The sequence below is a fragment of the Phascolarctos cinereus genome, unplaced genomic scaffold, assembly GCF_003287225.1.
Source record: "Phascolarctos cinereus isolate Bilbo 61053 unplaced genomic scaffold, phaCin_HiC Scaffold_7;HRSCAF=346, whole genome shotgun sequence".
NCBI lineage: Eukaryota > Metazoa > Chordata > Mammalia > Diprotodontia > Phascolarctidae > Phascolarctos > Phascolarctos cinereus.
In genome coordinates, this window is record NW_027556180.1 from 51,612,445 (window position 1) to 51,625,367 (window position 12,923).

Consider the following 12,923-nt stretch of genomic DNA (forward strand, 5'->3'; position numbering starts at 1 on the left):
TAGGAAAACTATCAGCATCATTGAGCATATCAACACCAAAACCAACAGAAACCACATGATCATCTCAATAGATGCAGAAAAAGCTTTTGATAAAATACAACACCATTCCTATTAAAAACACTAGAAAGCATAGGTATAAATGCAGTCTTCCTTAAAATAATAAATAGCCTATATCTAAAACCTTCAGCAAGCATTATATGTAATAGGGACAGGCTAGAAGCATTTCCAATAAGATTGGGGGTGAAACAAGGATGTCCATTATCACCACTGTTATTCAATATTGTACTGGAAACCTTAGCTTTAGCAATAAGAGAAGAAAAAGAAATTGAAGGCATTAGAATAGGCAAAGAAGAACAAAGCTATCACTCTTTGCAGATGACATGATGATATACTTAGAGAATCCTAGAGAATCAAGTAAAAAACTACTTGAAATAATAAACAACTTTAGCAAAGTTGCAGGCTATAAAATAAACCCACATAAATCATCAGCATTTCCATATATTACCAACAAAGCCCAACAGCAAGAGACAGAAAGAGAAATCCCATTTAAACTCAACATAGACATTATGAAATATTTAGGAGTCTACCTCCAGAAACAAACCCAGGAACTCTATGAACACAATTACAAAATGCTTAATATAACAAAAATGAGAATCCTACCTAAGCTAATTTACTTATTCAGTGCCATACCAATCAAACTACCAAAAAATTATTTTATAGAGTTAGAAAAAATAATAACAAGATTCATTTGGAAAAACAAAAGGTCCAGAATATCAAAGGAACTAATGAAAAGAAATGCAGGGGAAGGTAGCCTAGCAATTCCAGATCTTAAATTGTATTATAAAGCAGCAATCATCAAAACTGCTTGGTACTGGCTAAGAAATAGAGTGGTGGATCAATGGAATAGGTTGAATATGCAAGACACAGTAGTCAATGACTATAGTAATCTATTATTTGATAAACCCAAAGACCCCAGCTTCTGGGATAAGAACCCACTCTTTTGGGGAAAAAAAAACTGCTGGGAAAACTGCAAAAGAGTATGGCAGAAACTAGGCATAGAACTAAATCTCACACCATATACTAAAATAAAGTCAAAATGGGTTCATGACTTAGATATAAAGGCTGATACCATAAATAAACTGGGAGAACAAGGAATAGTTTATCTATCAGATCTATGGAGAACAGAAGAATTCATGACCAAACAGGAGATAGAGAACATTATGAAAAGCAAAATGGATAATTTTGATTTCATTAAATTGAAAAGTTTTTGCACAAACAAAGCCAATGCAACTAAGATTAGAAGGAAGGTAGAAAATTGGGAAAGAATTTTTACAACCAGTCGGTCTGATAAAGGCCTCATTTCTAAAATATATAGAGAATTAAGACAAATTTATAAGAACACAAGCCATTCCCCAATTGATAAACGGTCAAAGGATATGAACAGACAGTTGTCAGATGAAGAAATTAAAGCCATCTATAGTCATATGAAAAAATGCTGTAAATCATTATTGATTAGAGAAATGCAAATCAAAACAACTCTGAGGTACCACATCACACCTATCAGATTGGCCAAAAATGACAAAACAGGAAAATGATAAATGTTGGAGAAGATGTGGGAAAATTGGAACACTAATACATTGTTGGTGGAGTTGTGAAATGATGCAACCATTTTGGAGAACAATTTGGAACTATGCCCAAAGGGCTACAAAAATACACATACCCTTTGATCCAGCAATAGCACTTCTAGGGCTATATGCAAAAGAGATCAAACAAATGGGAAAAGGACCCACATGTACAAAATTATTCATAGCAGCTCTTTTTGTGGTGGCAAAGAATTGGAAATTGAGAGGATGCCCATCAGTTGGGGAATGGCTGAGCAAGTTGTGGTATCTGAATGTAATGGAATACTATTGCTCTATAAGAAATGATGAACAGGCTGGCTTTAGAAAAACCTGGAAAGACTTATATGGTCTGATGCTGAGTGAAGTGAGCAGAACCAAGAGGACTTTGTACACAATAACAGCCATGGTATGCAATGACTAAGATTGTCAAACTGAAGCATTCCTAGCATTACGAGGATCTAAGACATCTCCAGATGCCTCGGGATGGAAAATGCTGTCCACATCCAAAGAAAGAACTGTGGAAGTCGAATCACTATCACTTATTTTTACCTTCTGTTGAGTTTTGTTTCATCTTTCTGATGTTTCCTCCTATTGGTTTTAATTTTTACTTAAAACTTTGCTAATGTGAAAATACGTTTAATGGGTATGTAAATGTAAAGCCTATATCAGATTGTGTGCTGTCTTGGGGAGGATGGTGGGGAGGAAGGGGGGGGAAAATTTTCAACTCAAAAGCATATGGAAGTGATTGCTGATGAATCAAAATAAATTAATTAAAAAAATATATAAACAGGCAAAATGCCCATAAACACTTCCCATAATTATGATAGCTAGATTTAAGGTTTGCAAAGCATTTTACAAATTTATTTCATTCTCACAACAACTTTGGAAGGTAGGTGCTTTTATTATCTGCATTTTGCTGATGAGGAAACAAAGTGGTTCCATATCTACTGTTCTTACAATAGTATCGTTGTAAAAAGAAGCCTTTTTTGTCTTTTGTTATGTAAATACTATCATGCTATCCTTATTTTTGGCTCTTGTTTTACAAAGACTAAAATAATTACTATCTGGATATTTAATGAAAAAGTTTATAAACCCTTGCTCTAAATGATCTTGACAGTGTCTTTCATCTCTGAGCTTTTAGAAAGTTTCCATGGAAGGCAGTTAGTTGGTGAAAGTCTTAGACATTATATCATGTAAGAATCAGAGAAAGGAACTAAGAATGTTCAGCCTGGAAAAAAGAAAATATAACTTTCTTCAAGTAACTGACAAAATGTCACATGGCAAAAAAAAAAAGAGACTTGTTCTGTTTGGCACCACAAGACAAAACTGGGAATATTGGATGGAAGTTACAATAATGCAGATTCATCTGTAATGTAAAGAAATAAAAACAAAACTGTTTTCACAATGAGAGGTTTCTAAAAATGGAACGGTTCACTTTAAGCAGAGACTCTAAAGCTATTTTGGGGGGACATTGTAGAAAGAGTTCTTCCTCATGTATGTATTGGAGCAAGTAACTTCTGGGAGGCCTTTCTGAATAGTCCATCCCAGATCCCCTGATCGGCCAAAGTTCTTTCCACTCCAAAAGAAACACTCTCAGTAACTTTCAAAAGACTTTAGTAAAGAACTAAGTAGACATATTTAATAGCCTGTAGTTAAATGTATCTACTACTTTAAGTATATGACAGGATTGGAGGAGATTGGTATTGTTTTTCAATAAAAGGTTACTGATTAATGCATAAATGGTCAGCTTTTCTTTCTGCCAGTAACTTTCTCAAGGTCAAATCAGACTTCTTTGGAAAGCCATAATCAGAAATGGAGGGCAACCAGAGGGTATGATAATAAGAATGTTGATTTTATTCAGATAGTCCTTAAGGTTAAGCCTCTTTCATCTGGGGTGACAAACAATGGTTGGTAATTATCCCAAGCTACACAGTGCTAGTACTAAAAGCCAAAATAATTAGGATGCTTATCTGACCACAAGAACCTTTATCTTTCCAGAATAGTGTTCAGAAATTCCATTGAACTCTCTGGGAAGTGTAAAGAGAAATATTCTATTTCTTTCTTTAGTGTTCTATCTTAGTAATTAGCTTCCTAGAGCTCAGATGTATCTTTTAAATACAGCACAAATTACTTTATCTGGCAAAGGCATAAACAAAACACAAGTATGAACTTGGGTGAGAGAGCTCCAAAATTTGTCCTTAACTCTTAACAACATAATCAGGAGGTGTCTTGAGAACTTTCCTGGAAAAAGTGGCTGCCTAGTTGATGTGATTTGGGAGTATCCCCCAAATAACTCTTCAGACTGCCTCCCACAATGCCTGAAATCATGCCCTTACTCTATCTGTTTCTCCTAATTGCACTTTCTTTCCCTTCAAATTCATTCTACAGATGTGTGTGTGTGTGTGTGTGTGTGTGTGTGTGTGTGTGTCCGTGCGTGTACAGGTGTCAGGGAGAAATGGTCCAGACCAATGATCCTGTGATTTGATTAGGGTGTGGAGCAACTCCTTATGTGATCCTAAAATCTCTAACACTGTATAATGGGGGGAGGGGAACCTGTGGCCTTGAGGCCGCATGTGACTTCAAGTTCTCCCCCCCTGCTCTACAACTATCATTAACTAATTTATTTCAATTATGTTTTTTTCTTTATATGTAAGAATGTTGTATGTATTCAAATTAATCTCTTTCTGTTTAAAGAAAGGCTACAGTGCCTAGGAGGTTGCTGCTTAATTACCTAAATAAGAAATGGAGCAAAGGTATATATTTATCCCAAACTGATAGCAAATTGAGCGAACAGTCCTATTGTCATTCAGGCAGATCCTCACCACTAGCAAAATTCAGTGACTCATGTTTATGTGCCTTTACATTGAAGGTACATTCAACTGAAGCCAGGTGAATTTTTGGTTTCTGCTGTCTGTGATAATCCCTGAGTTCTGCAGCTGAAATATCACGAATGGCAACGTAGAATCAGTACTAGAAAAAATCCTCTTATGTTCACAGTGTTTTACTCTGTGAAAAATAATGCTCAATTATATCTCATTTAAATCAATTTGGATGAAGTGAAGTTATATTTTGAATATCATGTTTATTGATATTAAGATATTTTACATTCCTCTTGCTGTGCTGGACCTGAGGCAGCGGCGCCTGAGGGGCTGGAGCCGGGGCCGGGGCCGGGGCCTGGAGCTGAGCCGGCCTGACGCGCGGCAACTGGGCTGGGATGAGCTGCGGCTTTGCAGGCTCAGGGCAACGCCGGCCGAGCCATGGCCAGCACAATGGTGGCAATGGGACTGACGATCGCAGCTGCAGGATTTGCAGGCCGATATGTTTTGCAAACAATGAAGCATATGGAGCCTCAAGTAAAGCAAGCTATTCGAAGTCTGCCAAAATGTGTCTTCAGTGGTGGCTATTACAGAGGTGGGTTTGAACCCAAAATGACAAAGTGAGAAGCTACACTAATATTAGGAGTAAGCCCTACAGCCAATAAAGGGAAAATTAGGGATGCTCACCGAATCATGCTTTTAAACCACCCAGACAGGGAGGATCTCCTTATATAGCAGCCAAAATCAATGAAGCTAAAGATTTATTAGAAACTAAAGCTAAGAAGTAAAATTAATACACAGATAATTTTTAAATTTACATATATATATATATATATATATATATATATATATATATATATACACATCAGTTGCTTTATGTATAGGAGTCCTGATGTTTTATAATAACTTCATAAAAGCTGTAATATTTCTTTAAAGCAAAAAGATATTTTCCATAAGGGACAAAGAAAAAGCTGCTGGCTAAATTAAAGTTATTCTCAAATATGTGAATACTGAAAGCCTTTTACAAATGTACTACAAAATGTTTTCTTATGCATCATTCCTGCATTGATTAACTCTACTGAGCACCTCTTCAAAATTTGCAGACATATTTTTGTCTCATCAGTATATGTACTCCCCCCCCATTAGTGCTGGTCACAACCCATCCATGTTTGCTCATGCTGTGCCAACCTTGCCCTTATGTAATTCCTTGAAAGAAGACCCCCAGTTATAGTGGCAACCTTTCTCAAACTTTATATTATATGGGCATAATGCAACATATTGACTGACCATTACCTATCCTTCACTCTCATTCCGTGGCTGGTCCACCTCGCTTTGCAATCATTCTTTTTTTGAATGGGCTGGTTTTATTTAAAGTGAAAATGCCAGTGTTTATATAATATCAGGGCTTCAGGTGTATATTCACTGCTAGATCAAGGACCTCACATTTAGGCCAACTTTAAGGCAAATGTTAATAAATGGGACAGCTAGCGGGCTTGAAGTCAGGAGGATGATGCTTCTAGAGTTCAAATCTGAACCCAGACACTTAATAGCTGTGTAACTCTGGGCAAGTCACTTAACCCTGTTTGCCTCAGTTTCCATATGTATAAAATGAGCTGGAGAAGGAAATAGCATACAGTTCCAGTATCTTTGTGGAATAAAAAAAAGAAAAAGAAAAAGAAAGACAAACAAACAAAAGAAAAGAAAAGAAAACAAAGAAATGGGGTCATAAGGAGTAGAACACAACTAAAATAAATGAATATCAAGGCTAAATGTTTTTAATTATGTTAAAAACTGTAGCATTCTTAGCATCTCCTTTCTCCTTTTTTTTTCCCCTCCTACTCTGCCTGTGTCATTGCATAAGTGTCAGGGAACTTTTCATTTTATGTTTTTCTTGGTTCTATAGCTATTTGTGGCCCACAAATTCCTCACCAGACAGGTGGAAATTTACCCACCTAGCTTGTCCTTAGACATTAAACAAATCACCTACACTTTCACAAAAAAAAGTCCTCCAAAATTTACATGTTCTTTCCATTTATATTCAAATAATTCAAATCTTTAAAAGAGAAATGAAAGGATACAAGAAGTCATAATATTTCAATCTACTCCCTTGTATAGAGGTCCAAAAATACTTGTATTTGATTATAATTTTTATATATAACATAATTTTTTAAATTTTGTTTAAGCATTCATTTTATATTTCTAGAAAGACTTATATGACTCCTTAACTGTAGCTTTGAAATGATCCTGGATCTTGAAGGTTATGAGCTCATTGCCAGTGGGCTGCCCCATTGTAATATATATTTGCCATGGCAACATATGATACAAATAAAAGTTTTGTGCAGTATAGTGTCACATCTTTAGTGACATTGGCTGAGTAGGAGAAAAAGAAAAAGGGACTCATGGCATAATAGAATATCACACAAGTTTAGGCCATCCATGACTTTTAATTTACTCTTGGCCTCCAAATGTGAGAGAATGGTCAAATGAACAATGATAGAGGAGCCAAATTACATTAATCTTTTATTTATAGTGCAAAAGATACCTGAAGAAAGAGGGAAGTTGTAGTTAAACAGAAGAATGAGTTTTTACTCCACAAAGAGGTAAAGAAAGAAATTGGCAGGATTGGTTTTATCATGTATTTAAAGGTAATAAAAATATTTCATGAGATATTTGGTCATCCACTGATGATGAATATTTATCCATTCCAAAAGTAGTCCAAAACGACTGAAATGAGAACGATGTTTAGCTTATGCATCAACATCAGTTGTTGAGAATGAAAAGGAGATAAATTCCAGAAAGAGCGCAATAAGATTTTCAAATTAAATCAATATATAATCTGATACTCTGTGATTTCAATGCAAAAATGGGAAAAGTTATATCTAGAAACATATGGGAAAGGATGGTTCAGGAAAAAAGATGATATAAGCCAAGTACCTGTAAACTACACAAAATCCTCATACCTTTATATCATGCATATTTATTTGAGAATAGGATATACAAATGCTAAGGAACATCAAAACCCCAGAATGGAAATAACCACAAAATACAAATATATGTGCATGCACACACACACACACACACACACACACACACACGCACACACGTGTATGTGTATATACATATGGGTTTGCCAGTAATATATCTGCATATGCACATGCACATACAACACAATTACACATGACATAAACACATAAGCACACACATATTATAAATGTGTGTACATGTGCACATATAAATATTTAATGCACATGTGTATACATGAAATTCGATGCATACATAGGATATGTTTGCATAAGTATATATAGATATAGATATTTATTGTTAGGAAATAGAAAGAAGGATAGATAGATAGATAGATAGATAGATAGATAGATAGATAGATAGATACAAACTGGTTCTGCCCATCTTGACCAAGCTACAAGTATTGGAGCTACTCCAGGTCTTGATCACACTACTACTCTGCGTGAGAGTTTTGACCTGATTTATTTCTTACTTGGACTGGTTTGCTTCTCTTTAAGTAACCAAGTTGCTCTGAAAAATTGCTTCTATGTTCATTTTGCTATATATTTAAAATTCTTAGGAGAGTCATCTACACATATATCAAGGGCATTTTCTTTTTCTTTTTTTTTTGTAAAACTATTTATTTATCTATTAATTTATTTATTTTTAGTTTTCAACATTCATTTCCACAACATTTTAAGTTCCAAATTTTCTCCCCATCTCATCCCACTCCCAACCCCAAGACAACGTGCATTCTGAATATTCTTTCCCCAAATCTGCTTTCCCTTCTATCTCTACCCCCACCCTTCTCTTTTCCCCTTCCTCTTCTATTTTCCTGTAAGGCAGGATTGATTTTGATACCCCCATTGCCTGTATACCTTATTTCCCAATTGCATGTGAAAACAATTTTTTTTAACATTTGTTTTTAAAACTTTAGGTTCCAAATTTTATCTCTTTCTTCCTCCCCACCCACCCTCGTTGAGAAGGCCATCAACTCCATACAGGTTATATTTTTATGGTCTGCAAAACACTTCCATAGTAGTCATGCTGTGGAAAACTAACTATATTTCCCTTCATCCTATCCTGCCCCCTGTTTATTCTATTATCTCTTTTGACCCTGTCCTTCCTCATAAGAGTTTGCTTCTGATTACCCCCTCCCCCAATCTGCCATCCCCTCTCTCATCCTCCTGCTCTCTTATCCCCTTCTTCCCTATTTTCCTGCAGAGTAAGATACAATTCCATACCTGAGTATGTCATTCCTTCCTTAAGCCAAATTTGATGAGAATAATATTCACTCTTTCCCTCTCACCTTTCCCCAAGTCTTTCCACTGTAAAAGTCTTTTGTTGTCTCTTTTACATGAGATAATTTACCCCATTCTACCTCTCCCTTTCTCTTTCTCACAGTATAATCCTCTCTCACCCCTTAATTTTATTCTCAAAATATCACCTATTCATCTTCAACTCACCCTGTGCCCTCTATCTACCAATCTATGTATCTATCTCTATCTCTATCTCTATCTATCTATCTATCTATCTATCTATCTATCTATCTATCTATCTATCTATATATTTTTCCCCCTCAAAGTACCCTAATACTGACAAAGGTCTCATGACTTACAAATATCATCTTTCCATGTAGAAATGTAAACAGTTCAACCTTAATAATAGGTCCCTTATGATTTCTCTTTCTTGTTTACCTCTTCATGCTTTTCTTAAGTCTTATATCTGAAAGTCAAATTTTGTATTTAGCTCCGGTCTTTTCATCAAGAATGCTTGAAAGTCCTCTTTGTCACTGAATTTCCATTTTTTTCCCCTGAAGGATTATACTCAGTTTTACTGGGTAGGTGATGCTTGGCTGTAATCCTATCTCCTTTGCCCTCTGGAATATCTTATTCTAAGCCCTCTGGTCCCTTAATGTAGAAGCTGCTAAATTCTGTGTTATCCTGATTGTGTTTCTGAAATACTTGAATTGTTTCTTTCTGGCTGCTTGTAATATTTTCTCCTTGACCTGGGAACTCTGGAATTTGACTACAATATTCCTAGGAGTTTTCCTTTGGGGATCTCTTTCAGGAGATGATTGGTGGATTCTTCCCCTTTCTATTTTGCCCTTTGGTTCTAGAATATCAGGGCAGTTTTCCTTGATAATTTCTTTAAAGATGATGTCTAGGTTCTTTTTTGATCATGGCTTTCAAATAGTCTAATAATTTTTAAATTCTGTCTCTTGGATCTATTTTCCAGGTCAGTTGTTTTTCCAATGAGATATTTCATGTTCTCTTCTATTTTCTTCATTCTTTTGGTTTTGTTTTGCAATGTCTTGATTTCTCATAAAGTCACTAGCTTCCAATTGCTCCATTCTAATTTTTAAGGAAATATTTTCTTCAGTGACTTCCTTTTTCATTTGGCCAATTCTGCTTTTGAGGGCATCCATCTCCTCCTTGGCTTTTTGAACCTCTTTTGCCATTTGGGTTAGGATATTTTTAAGGTGTTATTTTCTTCAGTATTCTTTTGGGTCTCCTTTAGCAAGCTGTTGACTAATTTTTCATGATTTTCTTGCATCACTCTCATTTAACTCGCTAGTTTTTCCTCTACTTGCTTATCAAAATCATTTTTGAGCTCTTCCATGGCCTGGGACTGATTGATATTTTTCTTGGAGACTTTGGATGTAGGAGCTTTAACTTTGTTGTCTTCTGGTTGTATGTTTTGATCTTCTTTGTCACCAAAGAAAGATTCTGTGGTCTGACTTTTTTTTGCACAGTTTGCTCATGATCCTAGCCAATTACTTGAGTTATAAACTCTTTGTTAAGGTAGGGGTCTGCTTCCAGTGTGGAGAATGTACTGTCCCAAGCTTTGGGGATTTTGTACAGCTGTTTTCAGAGATACTTCTAGGGACCTGTAAATTTTCAGTTCTTCCAAGGTGGTATGATCAAAGGAGAGGAGTTTGTTCCTTTCCTGGCCTGTGCTCTGATCTATGAGTGACCACAAACACTCTTTTCTTCCTTGGAACTGTGAGGAGGATTTTCTATTCACTACCACCACAAGCTCCACCAAGTCAGTGCTCCTCCTTGCCCCAGGACTGCCACCTAAAACTGTGATCCAGATCCAAGTACAGCAAAAGCAAGAGAATCCTGCCTCAGCACCAGGAAAGAGATCCCTGCAATCTCCCTCTTATTAGTTACTTTATTCCCCTTACTCTATGGGCCAGAAGATCTAGAAGCAGCTGCCACCTCGGGGCCATGCACAGGGACTGGGGCTGGGACTAGCTTCTCTCTCACCACAGTCACAGACTTTTCCTATTGACCATCTATGTTGTCTTTGGTTTCTGTGGGTTAAGAAGTTGGGAAACTGCCACAGCTGCCTGTGATTCAGTCCTCTGAGGCCTGTTCCAGCTTTGCCAAGGCCTGTTTTGTCTTCCTACACTCGCCAAACTGCATTTCTCTCCCAGCCTGGTGTGATAGACCTTTGTACTGAACAATCCAGGTTGTCTTAGGCTGGAAATTTGTTTCACTTTGTCTTTTTGTGGGTGCTGCTGCTTTAGAATTTGTTTAGAGACATTTTTTACAGGTATTTGGAGGAGTTTGGGGGAGAACTCAAGCAAGTCACTGCTTTTACTCCACAATCTTGGCTCTGCCCTCTCAAGGGCATTTTCAATGGAGATAATGGTAAGGAACACATAAAAAGCCTTCATAAGTAAAATATACCATATATTTACCAACATGCAATTAATTGAAAGAGGGAACATTTAGAGCATAGTAGAAACTATCTCACTTACTGTTTATTTGAAGTAAAATAAGAATTTGTTTGGATAGAAAAAAAATTCCTCAAAGAACCCCTTTTCCACAAGGTTTCTCACATTGATCCATAAAAATTATGAAAGATATAACAAAGGTAGCCTTGTTTCACAATACTGATAAATTAAAATCAAATGAGGCATAAAACAGAGTTATATAGTCAACCAAGGCTTTTGGCAAAGTAATGGAGGGATCAACGGCAGAGCCCAGGCTGAAGGGAGATTCTTTATAGATGATAAGGTTTTTCAGAGCTCTTGCATATGCATCACATCATCCTAGTTGTATCAACCAAACCACAAAAAATTGTATGGCTTCTGAGATACAAAACTACTAAAAAGTGTATGCTCTAGCCACTGACATGCTAAAATCAAAATGCATGCAGAACACCTGTTTGCTGATCTATTACATGCAGTTAGTTGGCTGGTGAGATGAAACTTAGAGAGATTATTTGATCACACATATACTGTGGAAAGGTATAGTAAATGGACAAGCTGTACCTAAAATTAATGAGAACAGTTACCTACAGAACCACCTTTAGAAAACCCTAGGACACCTTTAAGAATCTCAAACCACTCCATAAAATAAAGACTTGTATTTTTAACATCAATACTATACTAGTGTTATTTCATGTATTTGAGTTATTGAATACTGCATTGGCTAATTAAGTTTATAATAGTTAGCCTTGCCTAATATGTTTAGATAGACTTGGGTTTGGGTGGCAAGAGAGTAACAAAAAAAACAAAAAGGCCTTTAATTTGATACCCAAGTTGTAAAGTATTATTTGAAAGAAATTAGTCCATTAAGTCTCAGTTGGTTATCTATTCTAAGTTGTGTGTATGGGTGTATAAATAAAATTAATGAACTTTCTTTTCTGCCATTCAATAGCCTTTATCTTGGAGCAAGAATGTTGTGAGGAAGTACACATGAAGGTTATAGAAAGTTTTGTTAATGGTCTGAGACATGGATGTATAAAGTTTATAAGATGGAATTCATATAACAATGGAGGTTGTGTATGAGATATATCTGTTTATTGGTGATGAAATGTAAGCTTAATGTGTAATCTATTTTTTAAATAGATGACACAATCCTGTCTTATAAGAATAATTCAAAGAATGGAGAGACACATGATATATAGATATAGATAGATATATATCTATATAGGTAGATAAATAGATATATTCACTTTTATACATAATTAAAATTGAATATTATCCAGATAACAATGGAAAGGTCTTTGGTGAATATTAGTAGCAGAGAACAACTTATAAGAAATAAATCTGGAGACAAAAAATATCATCAAATATGATTTTAAAAAAAGATAGGCTGTTACAGTGGTGAGAGAGAGAGATACCTTTTGGATAGTCCTGGCATCCTTATGATTTAAAAAAAAATAAAGGAAGGTCCCAATCATTTTGAATGGCTCCCCCCTGCTGAACTTCTTGGAGGAAATGAACATGAGTCACAGAAGTGGGCAGACATAGAGAAATTATTATCTTCATTATTGCAGGAAGCAACTACATCAATGAGATCATGGGTCTATATTTGAATCCAGAAAATAAAATGCATTTTAGCAATAATAAGAATTCTGGGTGTTAGGTGAGAAAACCCATCTTCAAACCTTACCTACCACACTTGCTAGCTAGGTAACGTTGGTAAAATAACTTGACTACTATGGGTCATAGGCTCATAGAGATAGT

The 12,923-nt window shown here is 35.9% G+C and overlaps 1 pseudogene; it reads left to right on the forward strand.

Annotated features, from left to right (window-relative positions):
* The first annotated feature begins 4,863 nt into the window (after positions 1-4,863).
* On the forward strand, positions 4,864-5,226 carry LOC110203394 (mitochondrial import inner membrane translocase subunit TIM14 pseudogene; annotated as a pseudogene).
* The last annotated feature ends 7,697 nt before the right edge of the window (positions 5,227-12,923 follow it).